The sequence below is a fragment of the Schistocerca nitens genome, chromosome 4, assembly GCF_023898315.1.
Source record: "Schistocerca nitens isolate TAMUIC-IGC-003100 chromosome 4, iqSchNite1.1, whole genome shotgun sequence".
In the NCBI taxonomy this organism is placed as follows: Eukaryota; Metazoa; Arthropoda; class Insecta; order Orthoptera; family Acrididae; genus Schistocerca; species Schistocerca nitens.
This window is the reverse complement of record NC_064617.1, coordinates 413,186,465-413,200,076: the sequence shown is the minus strand read 5'-3', so window position 1 is coordinate 413,200,076 and position 13,612 is coordinate 413,186,465. Positions and strand designations below refer to the sequence as shown.

At 38.0% G+C, this 13,612-nt stretch overlaps 1 protein-coding gene across 1 annotated transcript in view; it reads left to right on the top strand.

Moving 5' to 3' along the window:
- Window positions 1-13,612, top strand: part of LOC126252847 (UNC93-like protein) — a 432,164-nt gene that overhangs the window by 43,619 nt on the left and 374,933 nt on the right. The window lies entirely within an intron of this gene.

Genomic DNA, 13,612 nt, shown 5'->3' with positions numbered 1-13,612 from the left:
TTTACATATGACGGAATTGTTTTATATTGTCGAGTTTGCGACAAAAACGTTTCGTGAAAAAATATTTCAAATAGACTAGCATGTTAAGACTAGGCTTCATATCACAGGAATGCGGACGAAAGAACCACGACAAAAATTCTGACAACAACGAGTTGCAGTAGCAGGTTCAAATGGTTCTGAGCACTATGGGACTTAACATCTGAGGTCATCAGTTCCATAGAACTTAGAACTACTTAAACCTAACTAACCTAAGGACATTGCACAAAAAAATGGTTCAAATGGCTCTGAGCACTATGGGACTTAACATCTTAGGTCATCAGTTCCCTAGAACTTAGAACTCGTTAAACCTAACTAACCTAAGGACAGCACACACATCCATGCCCGAGACAGGATTCGAACCTGCGACCGTAGCAGTCGCGCGGTTCCGGACTGCACGCCTAGAACCGCGAGGCCACCGCGGCCGGCTGACATTGCACACATCAATTCCCGAGGCAGGATTCGAACCTGCGACCGTAGCGGTCTCGTGTTTCCAGACTGAAGCGCCTAGAATCGCTCGGCCACTCCGGCCGGCTGCAGTAGCAGGGATCTGTCCAAAGGTAACCATAAAAGTCAATTTAACATGGATCTATGTGAAGCATTCATTGTAAGCAGTATTCCTCTTCACAGACTTACAAACCCTATCCTCATAGGCTTCCTGCACAAGTGTTACTTAAAGCAAAATATACCAGATGAATCAGTATCGCGTAAAAATTACATACTGACAATTCACGTAAATGTTTTGGAAGAAATATGCAGTGAACTCAAGGACAGCATTATCTGAATTTCAGTTGACGAAATTACCGACAGTTCTAGCCGTTGCATTGCAAACTCAATTGTTGCTGCTTTAAAAGAAGAGCCTTCTTCTATTTAGCGGCCTGCAAATACCGTGAAAAGTTAAATATTTCTACGATCGTCAGAATTGGGAATGAGGGTATCAGAAAAATATTTACATAATATTCAAATGGTTCAAATGGCTCTGAGCACTATGCGACTTAACTGCTGAGGTCATCAGTCGCCTAGAACTTAGAACTAATTAAACCTAACTAACCTAAGGACATCACACACATCCATGCCCGAGGCAGGATTCGAACCTGCGACCGTAGCGGTCACGCGGTTCCAGACTGAAGCGCCTTTAACCGCGCGCCCGCACCGGCCGGCTACAGAATATTCTGCAGATGAAAAGGTGTTTGCGTTTATTTCAGAGGCTGCTCCCTATATGATCAAAGAAGGAAAAGCCCTCCAAGTATTTTATCCCAATTTGACTCACGTGACGTGCTTTGCTCTGAAATACATCGCCTTGCTGAATAAGTTCAAAATGTTCAGATGTGTGTGATATCTTATGAGACTTAACTGCTAAGGTCATCAGTCCCTAAGCTTACACACTACTTAATCTAAATTATCCTACGGGCAAACATATACACCCATGCCCAAGGGAGGACTCGAACCTCCGCCGGGACCAGCCGCACAGCCCATGACTGCAGCGTCCCTGATCACTCGGCTAACCCCGCGCGGCCGCTGAATAAGTACGTGAATGTAAATAAACTGGTTTCATCCACAAAAAAACTATTTCTAAACGCTTCTGCTCGCATCGAGACCTATAAAGAAAAAGTACCAAATGTGCCTTTACCTTCCGAACCAGTGATAACGCGTTGGGGTACGCGGGTCGAAGCTGTGTTGTTTTACAATGAACATTTCGAGACCATTAGAGGGGTATGGTATTGTACGTTAACCGGGGACCTATAAACGACGGAGAGGCTCCGTCCCCGCCGCAGCCGCAGTGGTTCACAACCGCACGACGACTACCGCAGTCCACTTCACCCCTCCGCTGCCCCACACCGAACCCAGGCTTATTGTGCGGTTCGGCCCCCGGTGGACCCCCCAGGGAACGTCTCACACCAGACGAGTGTAACCCCAATATTTGGGTGGTAGAGTAATGGTGGTGTGCGCGTACGTGGAGAACTTGCTTGCGGAACAATCGCCGTGTAACTGAGGCGGGATAAGGGGAACCATCCCGCATTCGCCGAGGCAGATGGAAAACCGCCTAAAAACCATCCACAGAATGGCCGGTTCACCGGACCTCGACACAAATCCGCCGGGCGGATTCGTGCCGGGGACCAGGTGCTGCTTCACGCCCGGAAAGCCGTGCGTTAGACCGCACGGCCAATCGGGCGAGCATTAGAGGGCTAGCAAACGACTTCGATAGTACAGACGCTTTGGCAGTGTGCCATGCAAGGAAGCTTGTAATGATTCCGGTATTAAAAAAGACATTTTCGCATATACCTGAAAGTATTTAAAAGCTTGAAACTGAAGGCTTGGCGTTGAATGAATCTGTTCAGTTAATGAATAAAATTGTTCTAGTGAACTCCTCATTGCCGCAAGTATTCCCAAGAAAACTTAAAGAAAATATGGAAAACATTTTAAACAATAACCCAATCTTTGACCACTCGTGCAAGATTGACAGTTGAATTAATGAGACGGGGCAACTTTTACTAGAAACAATAAGTGCCTCATAGCACCCAAAGTCAAATACAGCCCAGTTACCTCAGTTAGCGTAGAACGGGCCTCTTATGCTTATAAAAATCTTTTGAGTGATTGTCTCTTCAATTTTACTACCGAACATTTGGAACAGCACTTGCTCGTTTATATTTACAATACTAGAAAAGGTCAAATAAATTGTAAATGATGCTTTGATTCAATAGTATTAATTAAAAGTTAATGCTATTATAACCATGGTTCTATGTTGTTTTTTAAATAAAATATTACGGCCTTTTGAGCGTGTCACTCTGCGTGCGATACATCTCGAAGTTGGTTCTGTACACATCGATTTTTTCGCTGTGAACCACTCGCATCGCATCCGCTTGCTAACGACAAAAGCTTGCTAACGACAATTTTTGAAACAAGGTATGCGCCCCCATTTTGCAAATTTTTAGAAAATAATCCCAGATAGGTCACCTTCCTAACATCTACCAGTAAGTATTCAGAAAATGATATCAGCGTTTTAAATACACCGATTTTTCGCGTGGCCGGCGCTCTTCCTCGTACTTGATATGCTCAGGCTCGACTTTGAGATGTAATGCACGGAGTAAGTACCATGTTTTTTTTATTATTTGGTCTTCCATATTTCGAAACTTTTCATACATTTTCAAGCATTTTTCATGCATACTTGCATGCATATTTTATGATTCATATAATCCGGACTCTAGCTACGGTCATTAGAATAAAATTATAAAAAAATCAGGAAAACGCAAAACGATTTTACGGAAGTCTTTTGGGAACTGAGCAACAGTAGTAGCTTTAAAATTTAACAATAAAACAGATGTATGAGGTCACATAGAAAAAATGTAAGGTCCAATGAGGAAGAAATGTACTGCTGTGCTATGGGTACATCTGAAGAATGCACCCTAGCAGACTAACAAAATTTGATCAGCATTTTGAAAAATCTAAAGGCGAACGTAACTGGCTTAGAAAAGTGATAAGTAAGCAATAAAATAAAGACAACTAAATATAGAAATAGATTAAGTGGTGGGACTGTTTCCAGATAAAATAGTTCGAAACACAGGGACGCCAATGGACAACAGGACAGAGAAAAGGAAAAAATCGTACAAATGCGTGAAGGACCCGCACTATGAGGGCTCTATACAAACTTAAGTATGTGTACAGATAATAATAATAATAATAATAATAATAATAATGTGTATGTGCGGATGGATATGTGCGTGTATGTGCGAGTGTATACCTGTCCTCTTTCCCCTTAAGGTAAGTCTTTCCGCTCCCGGGATTGGAATGACTCCTTACCCTCTCCCTTAAAACCCACATCCGTTAGTCTTTCCCTCTCCTTCCCTCTTTCCTGATGAAGCAACCGTTGGTTGCGAAAGCTTGAATTTTGTGTGTGTGTTTGTGTTTGTTTGTGTGTCTATCGACCTGCCAGTGCTTTCGTTTGGTGGGTTGTAACCTCCCCACAACAAATTCTAAAATAACTATATTTATTAGTAATGGAGCCACAGCTAAGTGTGACCTTCCCACAAAAATTTTAAAAACAATATTTATTAGAAATGGTGCCACAGCTAAGTATAAGCTCCCCACAAGAATATTAATGGCAAAGACAATTAAATGAAAGCTCGCTATCTGACTCAAGTACAAGTTCCCATAAAATAATGAAAGATAATCCCATGACAATGAAACTACAGTGATAATCAAAACTCAATTTAACCGAAATGTCGGTCTTTGTGGCCCTTTTCGAAATCAGGATTAATTTCTTACCTTAGTATAACTGCATGTGAAATATCTGCTCTTATTCTGCGCCACGAGGAGATGCATCGCAATAATTAAATTTTTTTTGAAGTTAACTGAAAATTTTCTTTAAAAGAAATGGAAGGAATTTGAATGATTGTCTCTAAAATTGCTTTTAAATCAAAATTATTATTGGGGGCGATTTTTTGAAAGTTAAATTACAATGACTGTTCGTTACATTATCTGATGAGCGCAAAGCTGCATGATTATTTATTTAAATAAATTATACCTCGTCCTGAATCTCGACCATTGCGATGCCGACGCCGGCCGACTGCTCTCCGCTACTGCTAGCAACCGACTCCAAGCACTACTGAGGACTGACTACTGCACACTGACTGACTGCTCGCTACTGCGAGTCGAGCGCAACTGCTCTGGTCAGAGATTCTACAATGTCTCAGCATCGCTGCCGCACAACATACGTGTTTCATAACCCTCCACTGGGGGGGCAAAAATTTGGCAGCGATGGTGAGTCATTTGGACTTGCCATCGTAACAAATTTTTCCTTTAATTAATTAACATTTACAAAATATTTGGATGTAATACATGAATTAAATGTTGTGCGCATGCACCAATTACAAAACATTACAGACAAGACAAAATATAAGTACAAAACAAATCAGGAAAAATGTATATACAAATTTTTTGACAGATAACAAAGTGTACACACACTGAAAAATTCTTTAGCAGTTTCATAACAGGCAAAAAAAAAAATCATGTTGACAAGTGTCATGAGTGCACATGCACTGCAGTGGAGAACATATCAGTAAAAGACGAAATGTATATACAAGAGTAACAAATGACATAAATCATAAAAGGTATACAGAATGAACACAAATCATATCGAAAATTGAGAAGAGTGCACAGGCACTGTAGTTCAGTTGAAAACATATTCACATAAGTGCACATGCACTGAAAACTTTTGAACATTTTTATAACAAATAAACGCAAGAGTAGAAAAAATCATCAAATCACAAAAAGTATATACAATATAGATGACAAGAGTGCACACATACTGCACTTCAAAACAAATCGAAAATGTCTTTAGTATTTTGACAACAAATGGCAAAAATCATGTCGACAAGAGACACAAGTGTACTCGCACTAGAGTTCAACAAATCGAGAAAAAATGTATATGCCATGAACATAAATGGTGTTAGTAAAAAAATGATTTTCACTATTAGGATAGGAAAGGAAGGATTGCATCATGGTTGTAGCACTTTAGTTTGCACATAGCTGCACTGAAAGTCCATATCTTTCCACAGAATCACAACTAAGTGATACAATCTGCAGTTCCGTTCCCAGAAGTATTTATCAGCGTATCAAGACAGTGAAACGTCGTAGTAGTATTCCATACTATCATTTGGCAGTATACCAGGCACACCAAACAGTGGGACCAGAATAACGTCTTCATCGCTTACGGTGGTGGACAGCATGTCGTGTCAACACCACGCTTTTAAGAGGCGGCACACCAACGTAGAATTAGTGCAAAAACCAAATATAGTGCTCCATGATAATGAGGATGGACAAGACAAATGGATGTTACAATAATTTCAGGTAGTTAGGTCAGAAGGTGAAGGACATTAACTAACACACAAGTCTTGATTAGTGATTACATAAGTAGTTTGCGGTATCCATACTCTAGTCATTGAACATTTCTGTACCATGAATGTAGTATTACAGAAAAATGTTCATTAATTAATTTAAAGACAAGAGTGGTAATCAATCGCCATCAAGTATTGAGTATTACAAAACATTTTTCCTCATTCAAATGACATATTTACAAGTAACTATTAACACTCAGTGGCCTAGCAACTTTCGATTAGTACTAAATATTTATCATCATTCAGTATTAATATGGGAAGTCATCATTGAAAACACTAACAAAACGTTAAGTTACATTAATTATTGGCACTCAGTGGCCAGCAAGTATTGAATAGTATAAAACATTATTCATCATTCAGTATTCTTCATATCATTAAGAAATCATTATTAGAAAAATCAGTTAATTACAGTCATAGCATTAATAAGCATGGGCATTATAAGTTACATTAATTATGGGCACTCAGTGGCCAGCAAGTATTGAATAGTACAAAACATTAGTAGCATTAATAAGCATGGGCATAATAAGTACTCTCATTACAATAGATAGTGGCAATTATGTTTAGGTATCATTAAGAAGTCATTATTCAAGTGACATACTATTCAGAGCTGATCAGTGTTATTCAGAATTATCATAAACTAGTGACATTATCTGGGACTGTTAATACATTTTGTTTTTTTTTTTTTTTTTTTTTTTTTGCTAGCAATGCATTGCTTTGGGTAATTATAAGGGAAAGCAAGAAGAAATAAGAGAAAAAATTGCTTCTAGGTTGTTCCTATAAATGAAAAGATTGTGTAACGTCATTCGTCATGAGTCAGCTGTAGCAAGGTTATCACATTTATAAATGATAGACACAAGTGGGTAAGAAAAATGCAAGTACTAGAACAGGTATAATAAGTAACAAGTTTAGTAAGTATCATAAAAAGCTTCTCCTGAAAGAAAAATACAAAATGGATTATTGAGCTGAAAGAAGAAACGCAGACTATGCTGAAAAGTAGTGAACTTCGAATTAACAGGTAGTGAAATGTGTATAAAAAATGTGTTCCATAGCTGTCCTTTCCAAAATCTTCAGTCATCCTACTATGCAATATAACGCCTGCTGTCAAAGTAAACTGCAACAAATACTTAAATAACTACATAGCATAAATACATAACTTCAACATTATCCTCATCTGTAAAGAAAAACTTCATTATTCATATCATCATAACTCCATCATTATCATCACCTGTAAACAAAAACTTCATTATTCATAGTACCATATTCTTCATCATTGTTCATTATCAGCATTCATTATCATCTGCAAAAATCACTTCACTATTCATCACACAACTATTCCTTATTTCTAGCATATTTCATCACTTAAAACTAAGATGTGTAGTTCTGTCTGACAGCTTGCATCAATCGCTTCGTACTCTGAAAGAAAAAATTAGTTAAGACTGCTATTCTGCGATGTGTATAGTATATTCTTGTTAATGCTTGTTAATCCTAATCCATTTACTCTTCCTCATAAGGTTATTGCATCTTCTTTCGTTTATTCCGTAGGTGAAATTCCCATTTCTGTTTAATGTATTTCCTTTACGCATCATTTCTTTCTGAAATTGATGAACAAAGATTAATGTCTTGCATTTAAATCAGATACCCATTAAATAATGACTGGTTAATGGTGACAAAATTAAGCATACAGCATAACATGACAGAAAACGTAATATGTCAAAGGCATAGACAGTGTTTAAAGGCAAAAAATGTACAGAGAATATCACAATGCAGCAGCAAAAAAAAAAAGGAAATGTAAAACAGTCACGATGTTAAGATATCACAGGGCAAAAAATTTCAAAGTCAACTGGTGTGTGTTATACCTTAACTAGTTCACAGTGCATACAAACAAAACAGGAAAACAGTCATACACACAAAAAAATGGAAAATGTGCAGTCTGATGTGTAACAACAAAAAAGGCGACCTGCTAACCTTACTTTGCCGGGCACTACTCAAGAAAAAATACGATAATCATCAGTAATTAGTCATGTGAATATAATTGCATAAGTGGTCATAAAATGTGTAGACGGCCTCATAGCATGTTACATCGTAAAGTGGTTTCATTCAATAAAGGGTTTAATGTTTGACACATGATGGTTCCCCTTACTTTTCCTGGTTCTCAAAGTTTCGACGTGTACAACATTGGGGTGAGGAATGCTGCGAATCCGATATGGACCTGCGTACAGAAGTTCAAATTTACTGCACTTACCTTTTAATTTGCTGGATAAATAGTGTGTACGTACTAATATCTTCTGTCCAACGTGAAAGTCTCGGCGTCTACAAACCTGCTTTTGCTGTCTTCTCCGGCGCTCTGCGGCACGTTTGATGTTGTTCAGCGCAATGTCAATTATTTCGTGGTGTCGTAATCGACGAGATGTAGGAAATGTTACTAACTCTTTGATTTTGTTTGGTGGTTCAACGTTTTTCAGTGTAACAGACGGAGATAGCATAGTGGATTCATTTGGAATGGAATTAATTACATCTTGGAATGAGTGTATGTGTGTGTCCCAATTAACATGTCTTTTGTGGCAGTATATTCTACACAGTTTACCAATTTCTTTCATTAATCGTTCACAAGGGTTCGAAGAAGCGTGGTACTTAGATATATAGATCGGAGAAATGTTTCTAGCTCGTAACATGCGTATCCATATAGCAGAACGAAATTGTGATCCATTGTCAGAAATTACTTTCATCACATGCCCTACATGAAATAAGAAATGCTTTACAAATGCTTTCGAAACAGTTTTGGCAGTAGCTTTGCGTAACGGAGTGAAAGTAACAAATTTTGAAGTGAGTTCAACAGCGACAAAGATGTAGCAAAAACCTCTATTAGTTCTCGGAATTGGACCAAAAATGTCTACTGCGGCCATATGTCTTAATTTAACTGGTATAATGGGATATAATGGAGGAATGTGTGAAGTTGTGTCAGACTTAGCTTTCTGGCAAATTTTACATGACGCTAAAACTCGTCGTATACGTTTTTCCATATTTGTAAAATAACAGTTCTGCCTCAGTATAAGAAAACATTTTCTAGCTCCGTAATGTGCGTAACTTAAATGAGTATACCAGATTAATTTGTTAACCAGTTCGTCAGGAATGCATAATAACCAATTGTTGCTGTCTGGATGAGAACGGCGAAACAGAATGTCATTGCGTACAGTGTAGTGGTTCCTAATCGTAACATTATTCTTATCTTGCCAAAGGTGTTTAATTTCTTTCCACACATTGTCTTTACTTTGCTCTCGTGCTATGTCTTGTAATGACGATGAAATAAAATTTTCAAATGCAACTTGTTGAATGTACATGACGCTGAAATTTGCTTTGCAGAAGTTGGTTGCTACGTCTTGCTGATTGTTGCTGAGAGAACGAGAAAGTGCGTCTGCTATTACATTTTGTGTGCCGGGAATGTGAACAATCGTAAAATTAAATTCCTGTAAATACAGTTTCCATCTGCTTAATCTGTCGTGAGTAAATTTAGCTGAAAGTAAAAATTGTATAGCTCTGTGATCTGTGTAAACGGTGGTATGTCTGCCATAAAGAAAGTGCCGAAATCTCGTAAAAGCCCATACAACACATAGTGTTTCCAGTTCTGTAACGGAATAATTTCGTTCAGCAGGTGACAAAATACGGCTTGCAAATGCGATGTTTTTAATTACTGTAGAGCTATCTTCTTCAATTTCCTGAAAAATGTGTACGCCTAAAGCTGTGTTGGAACTGTCGGTGGCAATAGAAAAATTTCTAGTAAGGTCTGGGTGCGATAAAAGTGGAGCATTCAACAAAGCATGTTTCAGGTTCACGAATTCAGAGTGTGCTTGCTTATCCCATGACCAAATAGTGTTTTTACCTGTTAATTGGCATAATCTAGGCGTGTCTAAAGCAGAGTGATGAATAAATTTACGAAAAAAATTAATTAAACCCAAAAAACTGCGTAATTGTTTCTTTGTTGTAGGAACAGTAATGTCACGTAGAGCTTGAAGTTTTTCTGGATCAGGCGCAATGCCTTCTGCTGAAATTACGTGTCCAAGAAATTTTATAGAAGTTTTACCAAAGTGCGATTTACTGAGGTTAATTGTGAGTCCTTGTGCATGGAAAGTTTGCAATAGTCGTTCTAAAATCAGATTATGTTCAGACCAGTTAGCTTCTGCAATAAGAATGTCGTCTACGTATGTCGTAATTCTGTCTTTAAGTTCTGTCGGAAGTATTGTGTTCAAACCGCGAATAAAAGCAGCAGAAGAAATAGTTAGGCCGAACGGTAATTTACAAAATTGATAACAGTCACCAAAACAGAGAAAAGCTGTATACTTTCTGCAATTCGGATGAAGTTGTATTTGCCAAAATCCCGATTTCAAATCTAATGTGGAATAAATAGCTGTACCGTGAAATTTCTGTAGTAGTTCTTCTAATGTCTGTGGTCGATCTGTTTCATTAATAATAATGTCATTAATGTGACGTGAATCAAGTACGAGGCGAAGTGAGCCATCTTTTTTCTTAACAATATGCAGCGGGTTTATGTACGGACTAACTGCTGGTTCTATAATTCCTTGGTCGAGCATATCCTGCAATTCTTTTTTAACTTGTTCTCTGTGGATATATGGAATGGGATAATGCTTTGCTTTAAATGTGTCGTGCTGTTTGACTTGAAATTCGTACATAAAGCCGGACATAGTACCAGGAATGTTGTCGAAAACTGGAGCTTGTTGTAAAAGAATTTTATGTAATTGCGTTCGTTCGTCGTCTGTATTTGCACTGCTTTGTTTAACTTTATCAGAAATCATTTGCATTACGTCGTAGTCAGTTTCGTCTGGAGTGTTATAGTTATGTACGTACGTGTCGGTGAACAATGCGGAATTACAGTTTATGTTACGTGTTGCGGAAATGACCTCTGTGCAGTTAATTGTTTGTTCTTCTGCAGATAGTGAATGTTGAAATTCTAAAGCTAATTGCACATTTTCATCTTTTAACATTAAATAAGAATTTTGGAAATCAACCACTGCGTCGTGTTGTACGAGAAAATTAGTACCTAAAATTACGTCTGTTGTCAATAAAGGAACAATCCAAAAATTTGAGTGAAAAATATGACCTCCAATACAAAATGACAAATGCGTCTGTAATTTCACATCCACTCCTTTACTCGATACTGCTCCTTTCACTTTCGTTTTGCCTAAAGGAAATGTAGGATAAATATTCTCTTTGTTACACTCGTTGAAAGTTTCCTCATTAATGACTGACATAGGTGAGCCAGAATCAATTACTGCTGAAAATTTCGATGAACCTATTTTAATTTCGATGACAGGATGTGAAATAATTTTCTGAACAACTGGTCTTTCCTGCAAAAGTGTGTCTCTGATGTCGTCAAAAGTAATTACATTTTCATGAACAACATTCTGCGTGTTAAAAGTAGTGCTTGTATTATTGGAAGATGCGATTTTTACAGTATCTAGTCAAATTCTGTCTGACGTGTTATTATTATCATCACGAGGATGTTGTGGCATTTCTACAATTTGAACAGTTCTATTACTTCTTCCAGACGTGTTACGCTCTGGATGATACCTACTGTCGGGTTCATTCATGAGAATAGGTTCTTGTGGATAATTTTGCTGTTGGTATGACCGACTGTTGTTAGATGTACGCTGAAAGCTATCATCATTATTTTTACGTCTATCGTAATAGTCATTCCTATACGGTGCATTGCGATAGGAATTGAAATATTGTCTTCTGTGTGCGTAGTCATTTCCTTGCTGCCGTGCGTTACTATTTGTTGTATCAGGGACTATACGTGCACGCGGTGAAACATTAAAGCCTGGTTGACCTTGTGCATTCCATTGTTCGTTAGGTATGTTAACCGGTTGACTTTCATGCTGTTGCGGTGGAAAACGTCTATTGTTACCAAAAAAAAATGCGTTTGCTGTTAATGAAAATTTTGTACGTACTGATGATTAAAATTTTATCTGATATTAAAATTACGCTGGTAGTTCTGGAGTGCCTAATGAAAATTGTCACATTCGGTAAAAGTTGTCTTATCGGGTTTTCATTACATATTTCTTAATTCTAAGTAGAGCAATAGTTAAAGAGCTATTTTGATAGATATAAAGGATAGTAGAAGAGAAGGCAGCAGTGCAGAAAACTAAAGATGAAACAGCACTACTACAGCTCGGGGCCCTATGCTCGCTACGGCACATATTCATTAAAGCGTAATGAATCCCCTGAGGTCAATTACGCACTGCAAATAAATTTTAGTTTTTGCGTTGCAGGCAATGGTGGTAAAATTTCAGAAATAAATTGCTGTCTCCATGCTAATTGCAGTTTTTGTAAAATAGGCAATGTTGATGAAAATACAAAAATAAATTGTCGTATCCAGTTCAAAGCCAGCTTCTGCATTACAGGCAATAGCGGTGAAAATACAAACATAAATTGTCTCATACAGTGCAAATCGTGTATCTGTGCTCTGTCATTATTAAATTCCTTACACTTTCTTACGGATAAAAATTGCTCGTAATCTACGTTCTCGCCACTGAATTTGAGAACACGTTCAGTTTTGTGTGTGAATCTGTTTGTCTGTGTCATTTCGGATTTCAAATTGCGTATCTTTTCAGGTTTTAAGTCGCGTAGCTTTTCGGATTTTAAGTCGCGTAGTCTCTGTAAATTGCTCACATTATACGCGCTGCGTGACTCTGACAAATGCTCGCAACGTGGCATCTGCTGTGATGCGTTATTAACTGAAGTGTTTTTCATCTCTGTTACCTCCTGCTGTAAACTTGACAATTTTCTACGCAAGGTGTTATTAGACGAATCGATCTCATTAATTGTCTGCTGTAAATTTTGAAATTCAGGTGTTTGATTAAATGAGACCGGTGAAGTATCGTCTGATTTATTGTCATTAGTACTTTCGATCACATCAATACGACTGGCCAATTCATCACATTTTTCAGTCAGTATTTTTACCTGATCATCGGTTTTAGTGTCAGTGGCATTAATCTGGTTTTGCAATTTACGTGTAGTTTCGTTCAGTTTTCTAACGTCAGCTCTGACGACATCGGAATCCTGTGTTAGTTCTAATTGTTCGAGTCTATCGGTCACTGTTTGAAAATCGGTTGTGTATGTGTCTGTTTTCGATTTCAGATCAGAAATTTCGTCACGTAATTCTGTGTTTGACTGTTCGATGGTATTAATTTTGTCGGACACTGTAGCAATATTGTTGTCCACGTATGTTTTTGCTTTCGCAAACATCTTACGTTTGTCTTCCTGTCTCTGAGCAGTGATTGTTTCCATTACTTGACGTTTTACTTTATTTTGATCATCAATAAATCTGCGGAAACGCGTATCACTGTTTTCTATATGAAGACTAAGACGTTCGTCAATTTGAGTGTTCTGTTGTTCGAATTTCGCGTCAATCTTAGTATCCATTGTCCGCGAAAGTTCTGCCGTCATTGCTTTAAACTCGTCGCGTAATTGTGTAGCTTTTTCAGAGCATTGTTTAGCGACTCCGCTAATTTCCGCTCTAAGTGTTTCGGTTGTAGCTGTTTGCAATTCCCTTAATTCCTGAGCAACAGACTTAATTTCTTCGCTACTTTTTTTTGAACAAGCCTCAATTTCCTCGCGTAACTGTTCCTTAGTGTCATGGCACTGCGCGGCAACGGCTCTAATTTGTT